The sequence below is a fragment of the Cupressus sempervirens genome, chromosome 5 (assembly GCF_028749045.1).
Source record: "Cupressus sempervirens isolate cs-2001-9-10 chromosome 5, ASM2874904v1, whole genome shotgun sequence".
NCBI lineage: Eukaryota > Viridiplantae > Streptophyta > Pinopsida > Cupressales > Cupressaceae > Cupressus > Cupressus sempervirens.
The window spans coordinates 91,351,798-91,367,166 of record NC_143122.1 but is presented as its reverse complement, the minus strand read 5'-3'; positions in this window follow the sequence as shown (position 1 = coordinate 91,367,166).

Here is a 15,369-nt window from a genome sequence, read left to right as displayed (position 1 = left end):
CAATGTTCAATCCTTCATATTCACCCATGTTAGGTCCCTTTTCTATTCTTTTTTGCTTGACATAAGCATCATGTCTGTTAAATAACTTTTCCAGAGCTACAAAATAAGGGGGAATAATATTGCTTTTCAGTTGAACCTCACCACTCTTGTTATGTTCATCATCCTTATGACACTCAGGTTCAAAATTGACTTTATCATTTTCAAGAAATAGCTACAAACTCTTATCATCATCAAAGACTTGCCAGGATTCTACATTATCTAGGACAATAGATCAATATATAATTTCAATTTGATATTTCTTATTCTTAAAATTTGGATGTGGGAGTAACAAGGAAGTAGAGACTACAAGTGAGTCAACCTTTTCTTTCATTTCTCTTGGCACAAATTTAATGGAGAAGGAATCCAAACCTTCTATCTCATCCCACACCCTATTCCTATAATTATTTAGTTTATGATTCTTCACTAAGTACTATCCTTTAATTTGTCTCACAATAAGTTCTACATCACCTTGTGCTTTTAAGACTGTTATCCCTCTTTCTTTTGCAGCGACTATCCCCAATATCAAAGCTTCATATTCTATTGTATTGGTTGTGTTAAAAAATTCTAATTTGAAAGTTAAGGGCTCAACTTCTCCATCTAGGGATATCAATACTGCACCAGCTCCAGACCCTGAGGAAGCGCAACTTCTATCAAATTCAAGTGTCCATATGCCTGGTACATCTTTGTTTTTTTTGGGGGTTTTATCATCTTGATTTTCATCTATTTGCTTCATTGAGTCTTCTATAATTACCAAACTCCAATTCCTGATATAAAATTTGAGCTTTGGGATCATCCAATTTCAAGACTGTGAATTTTGCTTTTTCCTCAGGTTCTAACTTGACCTTTTTATTACCAATAGGTATCACAGCTTGGGACCAGTCTAGCTTAATTTCTCCTCCTAAGTCTTAGCAGAAACTTCTACTTAAAAGGAGTCCATAACTGGCAAGAATATCAGCTACCAAAATAGTTAGCAAGAGTTTCTTTTCTAGAAATGAGACTAGAGCTACTTATGCATATTTAATTTTTCCAAGCAAAGGGACTTGTTTGGCATCTATAGAATAACATCTCCCATGCACTTTAGTAAAAATTCAACCCCAAGGCTTTAGCTATAGAATATGGCATAACATTATCTGATGCTCCTAAATCTATTATGCAATTACTGAGTTTACATCCATTAATATACAATGAGATATAAAAAGGTTCAGGCTTCTGTCCAGGGAAGGTTGCTAAAATAGTAGAATCTTCTTGATTAAACAAGCTAGATGTTAAGGTTTCATCTTCAATTTCAATGGTCACATTATGATTCAATTCTGAGGCACCTCCTTTACATTTATCCACTAATCTCTTTAGCTCATAAGGATGTGACTTTAAATAATCAATAGTGGAAATTTGAACCTTTAACTCTTCACAAAATTGAATGAAATCAAAAGATGTAATGTCCTTACCCATTTGTAGAGTGGATGTTTCCTGATCAGTATCTGCTTTACTCATAGAAGGACCGGAGCTATCTTTGTGAGTATGACTAGAGGTTTGATTCTTCAATCTTTGTCCATGAGTAAGTATTGTGTATGAGGTTCCATCAATAGTTACGTAACACTCACCTTTTGATTTAGAATTTGATTCATATTCTAAAAATAAATTTCTAGAGTCACCATTTGAACAGGAATCAGGTTTTGAACATGGAGCTACAATATTTAATTCATTAGTAGATAGTAATTGCAGCATACGAACAGTCTCTGTACAATTCTCACTTTCATGATCTGTGGTTAAATGAAAGATGCACATATTCCTCTTTTTCAGTGCTACTTCGATTTGCAGCCTAGGTTGTGAACCTGTAAGCTACGAAAATCTACTTTCATTGCTTCTACCTGGTGAGTTTCGGTAATTCTGTTGATAAGAATTATTGAATCCAGGTAACTACTTTTTCATTGCTACTAACTCATTAGACAAATTTTGAATCATTTCTTCTGATGTCGTGGTATTACTAGAACTCCCTTTAGTTTGAAGTTCTCATTTCCATTTTCCCACAAAAATTAGGTCATCCTCACATTCAATAGCTTTCTTCTGTACGTCAGCTAGATTAGTAGGGTGTTCTCTTCTCAGATCATAATTGATGTCTGGAGGCATAGCACTAATAAAGAAAGTTTTTAAATTGTCAGGCATGGCTCTATCAGCAGTAGGAATTCTGCTATTAATCTTATTGAAGTTGGCAACAAAATCCCTCATGCTCATAGTTGCTTGCTTCTTAATTGAAGTCAATTGTGTTAGCAAGGCATGTTCATCTTCCGCAGTCTTGAATCTGGCTTCAAATTTAGTTCTCATCATGTCCCAATCTGTTATTGAACCATCAACTAAATGATAAAACTAGTTTGTTGCATTATCTGCAAGGGTATCTACAAACAATCTTATAGCGATATCTTCATGTCCCACCCCCAATATATGGGTAGCTGCAAAGAATGCTTTAATGTGTTCATCTGTTGTGACTTTCCCATCACTTGAGAATTTAGGGAAGTTCTTCCTTGAACCAGGTGGAAGTGGATGATAAGCATTTAGTGCTAGCGGCCCTGTTGCCGCGGCCCATGGAGTAGCCATGATTGTTCTAGCAATATAGGGTGAAAAGTAAACAATTGGAGTTGCAGTAACTTTGTGAAGTGCTAGCACCAAACAAGTGGAATGTGAAGTGTTGGCATCTTGACTTCTAATAGGGGAAGCCGTCTCCTCCAACTTTTACATTCTCCTTTCCATTTTGGAACTTCTAAGATAGGAAAACCAAGCTCTGTTAATTTATCAAAAGTGGAATTGCCCACCCTATTTCTTGGTACTTCTGAGGAACCTAAATTGTTCCAGGATGCTAGGTCTGATTTAACTCTAAGCTTACTATCTTAATTGTCTTTTCACTCTTTGAATATCTCTCCTTTGAATAGCTCTTTCAAAAGCTTCATCTCTTCTTTCTTCTTCCTCTAATATCTGGCTAGCATTTCGATAATGTTTAGTGTTCCTTCTGTGCCTCCAAACAAATGTGTTAAGGGATGAAATTATATCCTCTTGGTCATCATGAAAACCAAGGTTAGGTTGGAGCACTGGGATTACATTTTCATGAGGCAGTACCATTTTTCCCCATGACATAGGCTTTTTGATCAAGCGACCGTTCGTCTCCCCAGCGAAGTTGCCAAAAATCTATTGGTAAACAGATTTGTCCTTCTTCTTTTCCTCTTTTTATGTGCCCAAATTTATAATGGAGAACAACTTTAGACAAAAGTTGGGAAACCGTTTCTAAGAATATTTAGTTTCCCTCTGAATTGAGGTACAACTCCCTATGTAAATGATATTCAATGAATTATGTTTTATCTCTAATTCCAACTTTGGGGTATGCTCTTAACCCGAGAGCAAGAGAGGAAAACCAAATTAAGCCTAACTAGAACTTAATTTAGGCAAGACAAATTTCTCAATATCAAAATACATCTATGTATCCACACTTCTTATGAATTCATAAGTCCATCCGAGCAAGACTAAAATAAGTTGAAATCTAAATCTGAACTACAACTAATGAATCGGGAAAACTAACAGAATCCTTTCGTCAAATGAAATATAACAATACTTATCACATCCATTTGAATTCTAGAAAATAGGGGAAATGAACCTCTGTTCTTTCTTAATTCTCTGTAATGCAGGAAGGAAATACTAACTAATTACAGTACCTATTGGAATGGAAAATGATTGAAACAAAGTGTCATTCAATTATCTCTACAATAGATAGTACTTCACACCAAAATTTTTTGACCTTTGATTAATCATTGAATTCCATACATATAGAATTTGAGAGATTACCATTACAATGGGAATTTCAATCAGTTCATCTTCTGAATATGACAAATGGCAAGATACCAGTTTGTCAGATTTCAAAATTTCAAAAAATTTGCAACATTTACATTAGAGAATAGAAAAGGAGTGTTAAATAAGTCATTTAGACTTCTTTCCCTTTTCAATTTTTGCCCTATATGTTCTGGCAGCTACTATAATTGGGATCATCTCCTCGTGAATAGGCACATGTACATTGGTGAATCTTAAGAGCCACTTTGAATGCTCCTGAGCTAACTCCTTTACTGCACCTAGTTGACTTGTTAACTCTCCAACTGCCACATGCATGCATCCACTCAGTCTCTACAACTCTACCACTTTGTTTTGACTACTTGAAGTCATTCCAGATAGGTTACTCAAGTATGTGGAGAAGTTATTCTTCATTACTTCTATCTCAATGAGAGCCTTTCCTTGCCCACTGCTTTGTGGGTCAGTGTGTAATCCTTGCATGAGCTCAAATGCTCTGTCTTGGATATTCTTCACCTTTTCCTTTGTTTCTTTGAGTCCTTCCTCTGCCTCTTGAATCATCTCCTACTTGAATTGGATGTTTTGAAGCCATTTGAATAGAGGTTCAGTTCCCTTCTTCAAAATATTTTCTTCAACTACCTCTTTTGCCTTCATTTGGATGATCATATTTAGGAGAGAAATCCATTCATTGCACCTTGCCTTTTTTGGGGCCAAAGTGTTGTGATTAGAAGTGATATTATCCTTCTCAATTTCTAACCGAAGGATAACATTCCCAATTTGATCAATCGGAATAGCTCCATCTTTACTGAGCTTCTCAATCCATTCTTTTCCAATCTGACCAAAATGCCTATTTTTCTAGAGCTGTGATATGAAGGCTTGTACCTCTTCTACTGAAAGATTTTCAGTGGCAAGAACACCAGTAATAGTTGCCAATGGAACAACTAATTGCCCAACGAATCTTCTCAACTCCTCTATTTCTACTTTCATTCTAACCTTTGATGACTTGAGATCCTCCAGTTTCTCTTCTATCACCTCATTACTCGATTTCCATAGGCCTACTTTTGTATCATGTCTAGCTTCTCCAAGATCAATTGAATGTAGAGTGAAATCCTCTACCATCATATCTTCAATTCTCCCTGCCTTGTTTGGTTTTTCTACCTCCATAGTTAGGTGCCCTATGTTTGGATCTCATCCCAATATTGACAAGGTCTTCTGCTTTTTAGTTTTTACTAAGGTAGATCCTGAGCGAACTGCTTGAGATACAACATCCTTTAAAGGGAAAATTTCATCTTTTCTTTTCCTCTTCTTCTCCAAAGTATCCTCCAGCCAAGACTCTATATTAATCACTTTGGAGGCTATTTTGAGTGATTCAATGCTGAACATTTTCTTCTTTACTGGAGTCATTATTGTTGTAGCTGCAGAAAAGGGGGTCTTTGGATCTCGAGAAAGAAGCTGAGATGAACCTGGAGCTTTCTCTTCTTCTTGAGCTTTCTTGGCAGCTTCATCAGACTCAGTGGATTCGCTACTACTACTTTTATCATCTCCAATCTCTAATATCTGAATAGGAGAACCAACAGGCTTAAGCATAGGGGTGCTTATAGATAGCGTAGGGCTACGATAGGGGGATAAGACAGGGGTAGCATGAAGAGATGGAGTTGGAGAAGCTTGAGGAGAAGGGGGAAGTGCAGCATGTGGAGGTGAGACTAGAGCGGGAAATCCATCTTTCTGTTCCTTTGTTTCTTTTTCAGCTTCAGCATGTGCTCCAATGACTGGTAGTGATCCCCCTTGATAGGTTGGGGTTATTGGAACATTCCTCTCTAGGGGTTGATCACCTCCACCTATATATTGAGCTAGAGCTTGTGCAGTTATGGCAGTAGCACCAGGAATGGCACTCTGGGAGGAAGTTGTGGTAGCTACGGGTGTGGAAGCTTGAGTAGTTTTACTCCTACTCTGGCCTTTCTTAGCTATCCATTCAACCCACTTCCCAGTCCTTTGGATTATTCTTTCCATCATGACATCAAAATCTTCTTCTATGTCCACATATGGTTTAGAACTAATGCGAGTATTCCTCAACTTAGTCAAATATATATTGTTGTACATATTTTGACCATCATCTTCCAATCCCTCCACATCTAAATTTATACCATATGTCTTTATCTGATCAATTGTAAATCTGGAAAAGGCATGATCTCGACTCTCCAGTTCATTCTTAAAATCTACCCAATAATCTTCCATGGTTGTCACATGTTTGATTACGCTTCCAACTTGGAGCACATCTCTACCATATCCATTAGGATCAAACAGGGGCCTTACTACTTCATACTCTTCCAATTTGTATTTACTCTCAAATGCTTTGAGTATATTCTTTGCATCTGATCTGGTTCGCAACTGTATGCTCCAACTTTTATAGGGAATTCATACCCTTTCTTCTTCAAGTTGGCACTCAACACATTCACTTGTACTACTTGCCTCACAATCTCCATGAGCATGATCATATCATCTGGATACCTGGGCAGCTTCAGTGGGAATCCATCAAACACTACAAAACACAAATAAGAAAATGATGAAAATTGATTAAAATAATTGCCAAATTGACCGATGGTCGCCATCACTTCTGGACTAAATCTTCATTCTGGACACCCTTGGAGCTCCCTACAAATCCTCATGGCAAATGCATCATTTACTTAGATGTATTTTGCATAACTATCTTGTAATTACAAGCATGGGTAAAAATCATAGCTTTTTACATTATTAAGAAAATTCTTAATCCTAGGGAGTCTCGACAACAATTGAAGAGAAGCCAACATGTATATCAAGAAAGAGGACATATAAAATGAATTATAAAACTTGGTTGCACTGAGAGCCCTAGAAAGATGCTCACTGACCTCATACGCCCAATCAATATACTATGTGTCTGAGCAAATAAATTACACCAAAAAGAAGTACTGCTCTACAAAATTAAAAGCCTCTACCTCACCTTTGAGTCGATGCAACAGAACTAAAATGTCAACAATTTTTGGTTTGAGGTCCATGCTAAAAAGAGTAGCTCCCCTTGGCTTCTGAAACCAAGACTGCATGATCTCCCTCCTCCAAACCATTTTCTTCAAAGAGTACTCAGACATGGCTTCACTCATCATCAAATCAGAGAACTCCTCCTATTCTAGAATCTGCAAGCAATTCACTACGGCTTGACGATCAATTGAAATCAACACTGTTTGATCAGGCAATATAATTTGCTTTGTATCCAGGTTGTAATGATTGATGCATTCCAAAATCAACTTTGTAGCTTGTACTGCTACAGGAAACCTAGTTGCTTCCACTAATCCACTTCCCTAAAGTTTCTCTATTATGGGGTGGATTGGCTCTACTCTCAATCTCCTTTGAAAATCTTACATATCATGGAAACAGAGTGAAGTATCTGTGATAGTCGACCATGCTGACTTAATTCCACCCATTCCATCGAAACCCTTGAATCTTGTTGCCATTTTACTTGATGTATGATAGCACCAGTTCAAATAATTGCAATTGATACTGGCAAGAAAACTCTATAACTTGAAAATTACTTGAAAGCAATATTTAGTACAACAGTATAACAACAAAATGGGAGTTTGAAAATCTGTTACTTCCCTCTTTATAAAATAACCTTAGATTTTCTCGTTGAATTTCATAAATCATGCCATACAAGTGAAATTAAGGGTAAATCTGTTGGATTTGTAGATGTAAAGGTTCTATAGATTTATCTTTGTCTTTTTACTATTTCAGTTGGCTCAACGGTAACTCTCATTAATTACCGATTTACTTCTCATTTAATTCGTCTTTCGAAAAAACACGAATGGAGTACTTCTTTGGGAAAAATCCACTTAGGTCAATTCTACTTGCAAGAACCTAATCAATCCACTGATTTGCTTCTATTTACTCACCCAAAATAATTTGCAACCAAATCACATACTTACCATGCTTGCAGGAATGACTTTCTCTGAAGTGCAGAAAATGGCCTTTGAGGGTAGGAAACCCGCAGTGGAGAAATAGATTTTCGATTTTCCCCTTAAGCTTTCACCTTTACCTTTCAACCCTAAGCACTTTACTAAAAGCTTCCCAAAAATATAAAAGAGGCTTCGTGAGCGAAAAATGGGGCCTGCTTAGTAACTTTACTTCTCTATTTGGGCCTTTGCAAAAAATTTAACTCTTGGTTTGAACTCCACCGGAGGAGAAGCTACTTCTAAATTTTCTACTGATGCTTATCTCGCTCATCCTAATGAGCTCTGAGTAATTTCTGCTATGAATTCTTGATGATATTTGAATGATCTAACCATTATGCAGCTTACATAACCTTGTTTTAGCCTACAAGTAGCAGCTATGGATCTCTGTGGAGTTTCACCTTCTGGGTGCGAAAACTCGCAATGGAGAAGAAGAAACTTTTTTTTCTACCAATACTTTTTGTTTTACTTTCTTTGCTTTATTCACTTTATTTTAAGCCTCTAGAAAACACAAAATTGACTTTGAAAGTGAGGGGTGGGGCCCATTGGCTTTATCAATTCTTTTACATATATCTTTTCAAAAAACTAATTACTGACTTCGAAGTCTGCCACAGAGAAGCTCTTTTCTAGTTTTATACCGATGCTTATCCCGATCATTTTCCAAGTTTTAAAATGCTTCTCACTATGAGATCATGACATCACTTGAACAATCTTTTCATAACATGATTCACTTTACTTCGATGAAGCTCACAAATAGCATTTGCTAGCCTTTGCAAAAATTTGCCTTTGGGGTGCAAAAATTGGCCAAGGAGAAGCTAGAACTTGATTTTCCACCGATTCAATTTTCTTTAATTCCAAATTAAAAGAGCTGCATGGAAATCAAAAGATGTAGCACAAATCGAGAATCTCCATCGAGGATGGCTCTAAACTACCCCTAAGACTCATGACAACCAAGAAATACCGACCTAGGCTATATGTGATACGGGAGAAGGGAAAAGATGAAAACTCAATGGAGAAACTCAGTACCTAAAGAAGAGAGACCTATTGACCTAACTTGATAGAACATGACATTAGTTCACTCTCCACTTTGGAAAATTTGAATATGGTGAAAAGTGGGGCAACATTTTAATAAAAAAGAAATTCTTCATGTAGGTATTGAGGGGAAAGTTTTCATGACCTATGATGAAATATATAATAGGACAATGAGATTGATATTTTTAACTTTTAGGAAATGAATTACATACATTTTATTTTTACTAAGCCATTTTCAAGACTGGCAACCAAAACGTTGTGCATAGTCCGTACAGTACTTTCTCCAATTTTTCTAACTTGTTGAAAAGGTTGTCCTCATGATTTTAAAGGTTCCTCCATCAGTTTAATAAATTTTCCAAATAGTTATAGCATTGCAAACAAAAATTTGCAAAATCTAGCAAAAAAGTTACTCTCAACAAGAAAATGTTGTCATCACAACATGACAACATTTTAGCAACTTTTTCCCAAATTGGAGTTAGACCTCCAAACTTGTTCCAAAGACCGAGTGGGCATATAATATGCATTAAAGGACCTCAAATAATATATCTAAGGACATGGGAAATTTAGTAGACCATTTGACCCTTTCTAGAACCTAAGTCACCTAGTTGACAACATTTTGCACTTTCTAGCAACTTGGCCATTTTGAGTCTTGCTGACTCTCCTAAAAACACCTAAGAACCAAATAGGACCTCTTATTAGACTAGTGATGTGGCTAATCATCACTACAAGCTGAAAAAAAAGGAATCCCTAGGTTTCTTACTAGCCTACCTAGGTGCCCCTGCACCACCTACTAGCTCACATTGACAAACTAAGTGAGTGTGTATCTTGGATGCTTAAAACTGCAACTTCCTTGCTTCTTGTAATGCCAAAATCAGATATATGGATGAAATGTAAGAAAATACCTTATACCATGATACAATTAGTTACCAATATAGGATGAATTCATTGATTGTAATTATATGCAACACATTACAATCTGATAATCATTATAATGCTCTAACCATATGCTATGATTCAACTACAAAATGCTCAAGACATTATACTACTAAACATAGGGAACCTAGTAATTTAATTGCTTACAATAAATCACTTATGAGTGAACCTTTCTTAGCCTAGCTTTGGGACTATTTAGTTGATATCAGCCACTCTTTGCATCCAAATATGTCCACTTTGCACTTGAACTACATACTTCATGCCTAGCACCATACACAACTTGATAAAAAGTATATGCTGCTCCAAAGATATTACCCAAACACCTCTAATGAGCTGCAACAGTCATACCCAAGAGGAAATTAAGCTCATGCCAAATGTAAGTTTAGCATGTGCTAAAGACATCAAGATTTAAAATTCTACGCTACCCAAACTTCAACTTGTAAAATGCCCAAATTACAAGGAAATTTTTGCGCTAGAATGTAGGGAAAAAATCCACATAGAGTATAATTTACTATGTAAGATTAGATCATGACTTATGATCTATAAAATTATAAATCCCTTAGTTTTATTTAAGCTACCTCCTAATACATATCTAAAGCTTACTTAAAACATTATATTAGGGGATTTTTTTTTCATGGAGACCTCCATCACATCCTTAATTATTATTTATATTGGTCGTGCCTACATTGTTAGCCTTTTCTATGTTTTTAGAAAGAAATTCCAATGGACAATTATTATGATTCTTCCTCTATCTTCCCACTATTATTCAAGAGAAATACAAATTTATAACAACAAATAGACTAGATTTCCAATAATACAAAAGATAATGCAGCTGATTCCAAATATGAATTATCCATATTGATATCCTTATTGATAAAAACATCTTAATTTTTTTGATCTTCCCCCAACTCCTTGTAATCCACTACATGTTTCAAAATTTGATATATTATCAAGACATGGTTCAAAATTTGTAGTTAGGTTTAATTTCCCTAAAGGGTTCTTTCCTTGTTGCAATTCCTAGAAGAGTAATTTACCTTATGTTCCTCAGACAACAGCTGCTTGTATAAAGCGATGTGTGTTTAGAAAACATGTAATTCAAAAAAAGACTTGACACATCACACTTTTCTTGGCTACTCTCTATCTGATAATCTACCACAATAGTATGCAAATTTCAAAGCATTTGAATGAATTAAGCTTCTAATATTATTTAGTACAAAAAACTAGTCACTTAAAAGTAAAATAGTAATATTAGAAATAAATTTTATGTCCAAAAAATACAGATATAAATTCAAAGTGACTAATGCCAAGAAAATAAATAGAATAACCAAAGAAACATAAGGAGTGATACTTCAAGTCTAAACCAACCATATCAACATTATCGTCTAGACAGTTAAAATGCAAACCAATCAAATATATTTCAATCGAGGCTGAGTAGTACAAACCAATAAATCATGATACTGCTATTAGGATTTAACATATATTTTAGTGGAGGTTCCAATAACCTAAGCAGTACAAACCAATAAAGCATGATATTGCTATTAGGATTAAACTACATCATTTTCAGGTCAAACTCATTGACCCATGTTTCATGAGTAGCAATTTAAAGGAACCCATCTCTCATTAGACTGAATGATACACTTAGCACTCATTGTATCTTAGTGATGCTCATAGAGGTGAAGCATTGGGCCTTTCTAGAATGTCACCCATCTCAGTACTACTTCAACTCAAGAATGCATTACCATGGAGTTTCGTCTAAGGTTAACCCCACTTAGCTTGTTACCATATTTGCAAAACCTTCAGCAAATGTTGTGCCTTATGAAAAATTGAATATAGAGTCCCTTTAGCTCATCAATTGACAAAGAGGATATATCTTCCACAACAAGTTAAATTATGATATTGCTATCAAGATTTAACATAATTTGACTTGCAATTATTGGATAGAATTGATTAATTGTGTATTGTCTTTGATGTTACACAAATGTCATATTAGTTTTAGTCAGTGTATGCAAAGCTCGCTCGGGTAGTGAAGACAATTTTTTGTGTCTACTAAGTGTTCTTGAGTTTGCTGAGTTTAGAAGTTAGTATCTACCGAGTTCACTTGGGCATTGAAGGGAAGTTTATATAAGATGAGCATTAACCAAGCTCACTTAATTAATGAAGAAAAAGTTGGATGGAACCAATGTTAACTAAGCTCACTCAGTTACTAAAGGATCTATGTGAATATGTAGTGTTAATCGAGCTTTTATTGGTTAACACGGGAAATTGTTTCTAAGTCACTGTCTACTGAGTTGGGTTGGCTAATGAAGGATTTTCTTGTTTTGGCATATTGAGTTTAATTGATTCATCTATTGGTTCTAGCCAATTGAGAAGATGAATATTAGTTATTCTAAGTTACATATGGGCCAACTTGACAATATGAAAGATATAAGTATAAGGTCAAGTTGTGGATTCAAAAGTGTGTGAATTTGTGAGTGTATTGAAGATTTAATGATGAAGAGAGGAAGTAAATTTGAAGGATACATAGAATATCCTTATGGAGCTGAAAATATATATTCAATTCAGAAGGATCAATTATAAAAACTTGAATTGAGATCTGTAATTAGGAATTTAGTTGCATTCAAATTAGGGTTGCCTCCTAACAAGAATAACTTCAGAAGAGTGAAATATAGTGACTAGTTGCAATAAGTGGTTTTCCCAAATTGGGTTTCCACATTAAATCCTAGTGTCAATTGTATTCATGCTATTTTCTTTTATGTGTTTGCAACTAAGTTAAAGTAATTGTAATCATAGATAACATCTAAAGATTTGCATGTTAAGTTTATCAAGATTATTCAATATTTACCGAGTTACAACATTTTATGTGTGTTTATCGAGCATCAATAGTATACAATTTTTTTTGTACTAACATCTAAGGGATCTAGGATTTATTTTTGTGGTAACTAATTCACCCCTCCCCTCTCAGTTACTCCTATTATATTTTCAACAATTGTTATTAGAGATTTTGGTGCTTGTAGAGAAGGTTTAAAGGACCTAAGCTAAAGATCAGAATGTCATAAAGAAGAGAGATTCCCAAGCTAAATAGAGACAAATTTGCAGCATGGCAAGGATTTATGAGACTACATCTAGCTACTATTAGTGATTTAGGGTGAAAATATATTGATGATAAATACAAGACTCCCATTGGAACATTATCATTTGAAGATATTATTGAAAATAAGAACCATAACATCATGATGATTGATATTGCATATGCTCTCAGTTATACTAAATTTGATGAAGTCAAAGACTGCAAGATAGCTCATGAGATGTGGTCCAAAATGAAGGACATTTATGGTGGAGATGATAATGTAGGAAGAGTTAAGGCTGAAAGTCTTAGACATCATTTGATCAGATGAAAATGAGAGAAGATGAGAACATTGAAAAATATGTGGAAAGGATCAAAGCAAGTGTAAGTGTAATCAGAGCATCTATAGGAGACATTGAAGAGAAAGTAGTTGTAAGCAAGGTACTTAGAACTCTTCTTCCTATTTATGCAATTATAGTGTTTTCTATTCAAGAGATGAGATGTGATCCAAATAAAAAAATACTTTGGATGCTCTAGTTGGAAGATTGACTACTTTTGAGTTAGATAACTTTGATAACTATGTTCCTAGTTCAAAAGTTATTGAGTCTGCATTTAAGGCTAGAATCTCACTCAAGGAAAAAGATAAGAAATCAAAGACTAGTCAATTAAGAAGTGAAGAAGAAGAATCAGAAGACATTTCAAACAATGATCTTGAAGGTGTTGAAGCCCTACTTGCAATGAAGTATTCCAAAAGTAGAGGAAAGTATAAAGGTAAAGTTCCTTTGATTTGTTTTTCTTGTAAAGAAGTTGGTCACATTGCTACAAGGTGTCCAAATAGAGAAAACAAAGATGAAAAGAAAAGAAACAAACACAAAGGCAAGAATGATTTCAAGAACTAAAAGAAGTTCAAGGAAAAAGGTAAGAAATCTTGTTTTATTTCTAAAATTTTTAATAACAGTGAAGATGAAATAGCATATATTGTTGTTAAAGATGAATCTAATAATGAAGGAGATAAGATGGCACTTATCTCTCATATTAGCAAAATTGGTACATGGATTATTGATAGTGGTTGCTCTCATCATATGATTGGAGATAAAACAAAATTTGAGCACATGGAATCTTATGATAGAGGTAGTTTAATATTTAGAAACAATGAACCTTGTAACATAAAAGGAAAAGGATCTATTTCATTGACCAATGAACTTGTATGTGATAATGCTTATTGGGTTGAAGGACTAAAGCATAATCTACCAAGTGGGGAATAGTTGAATACCATATAATTCAAGGTAGAATTCATGAATAACATGGCCAAACTATTGGATGGTAAAGGAAATCTAGTTGGATCTAGTAGGCAATCAAAAGGTAATCTATTTTATCTTGATCTCAGTGAAAGTTCATGTTTTATTGCTCAAGTAGAAGAAACTTGGTTATGGAACAAGAGGTTATGTCATGCAAACTTTGATAATCTAGTTAAGAAAATAAAACATAAAAGAGTAAGAGGTATTTCTAGTTTGAAGAAACCTGACATGGGTCTATGCAAGAATTGCCAAATTGGTAAGATGAGAAAGACTAGTTTCAAAAGCAAAAACTATCAGTCTGAAGAAGTCTTAGAAATTGTGCATACTAACTTATGTGGACCTATTGAAATAGAAAGTTATAATGGAGATAAGTTTTTCAATCTTTTTGTTGATGATTACTCTAGAATGATGATTGTAATGCATCTAAAAGAAAAATCAAAAGCTTTTGAAAAGTTCAAATGGTATCTAGCAAGAGTAGAAAAAGAAAATAGAAAGAAGCTAAAATGCTTCAGGTTAGACAAAGGTGGTGAATTCATCTCTAATGAATTCAATAATTTTAGCATTGAAAGATGAATTAAAAGACAGGTATCAACTCATGGTACACAATGTTGCCCCACTTTTCATTCTCTAACCAATTTGCAAAGTGAAAATTTTGTGTTCTAGTTAAATTCCTAGGTATGTCCAAGTCTAAGTCCATGCCCCCTTGAGTGGAAGGAGTTTTCGTCAAATTTTTCATCTTCCCCTTCCCCACATTTCATAGTCGGGTGGTTTTCCTTTTGTGTTGTGAGTTTTTGCAGGTAGTTTAGTAACTAATCCAATGGAGATTCCCATAACATGCAAAGAGAACTTACAAGAGTTATATCTACTTGAACTTCATTGTTTTCTCCATGACAATATAAGTTTTTAGAAATATGGACTTCACCTTCTCCTCGGCAGGTTTTCAACCCATGAAGGTGATTTTCTACAAAAAGTAGCAAATGATACATACAAGCTAAAGTAAAAAGATAAAATGGTACCCTATGAAAAATTGAGGTTCCTCTTATAATTATTTACTTACTTCAGGAAACATTCAAAATTTGTCACAAATCTCAGAATCACTCTAGGTGAAAAACTAGAAACTAACTTCTCCTTGGCAGGTTTTCAACCCATGAAGTCAATTTTCTAGATTTTAAAGAAGATCAGCTTGGTGAGTAATTAAACC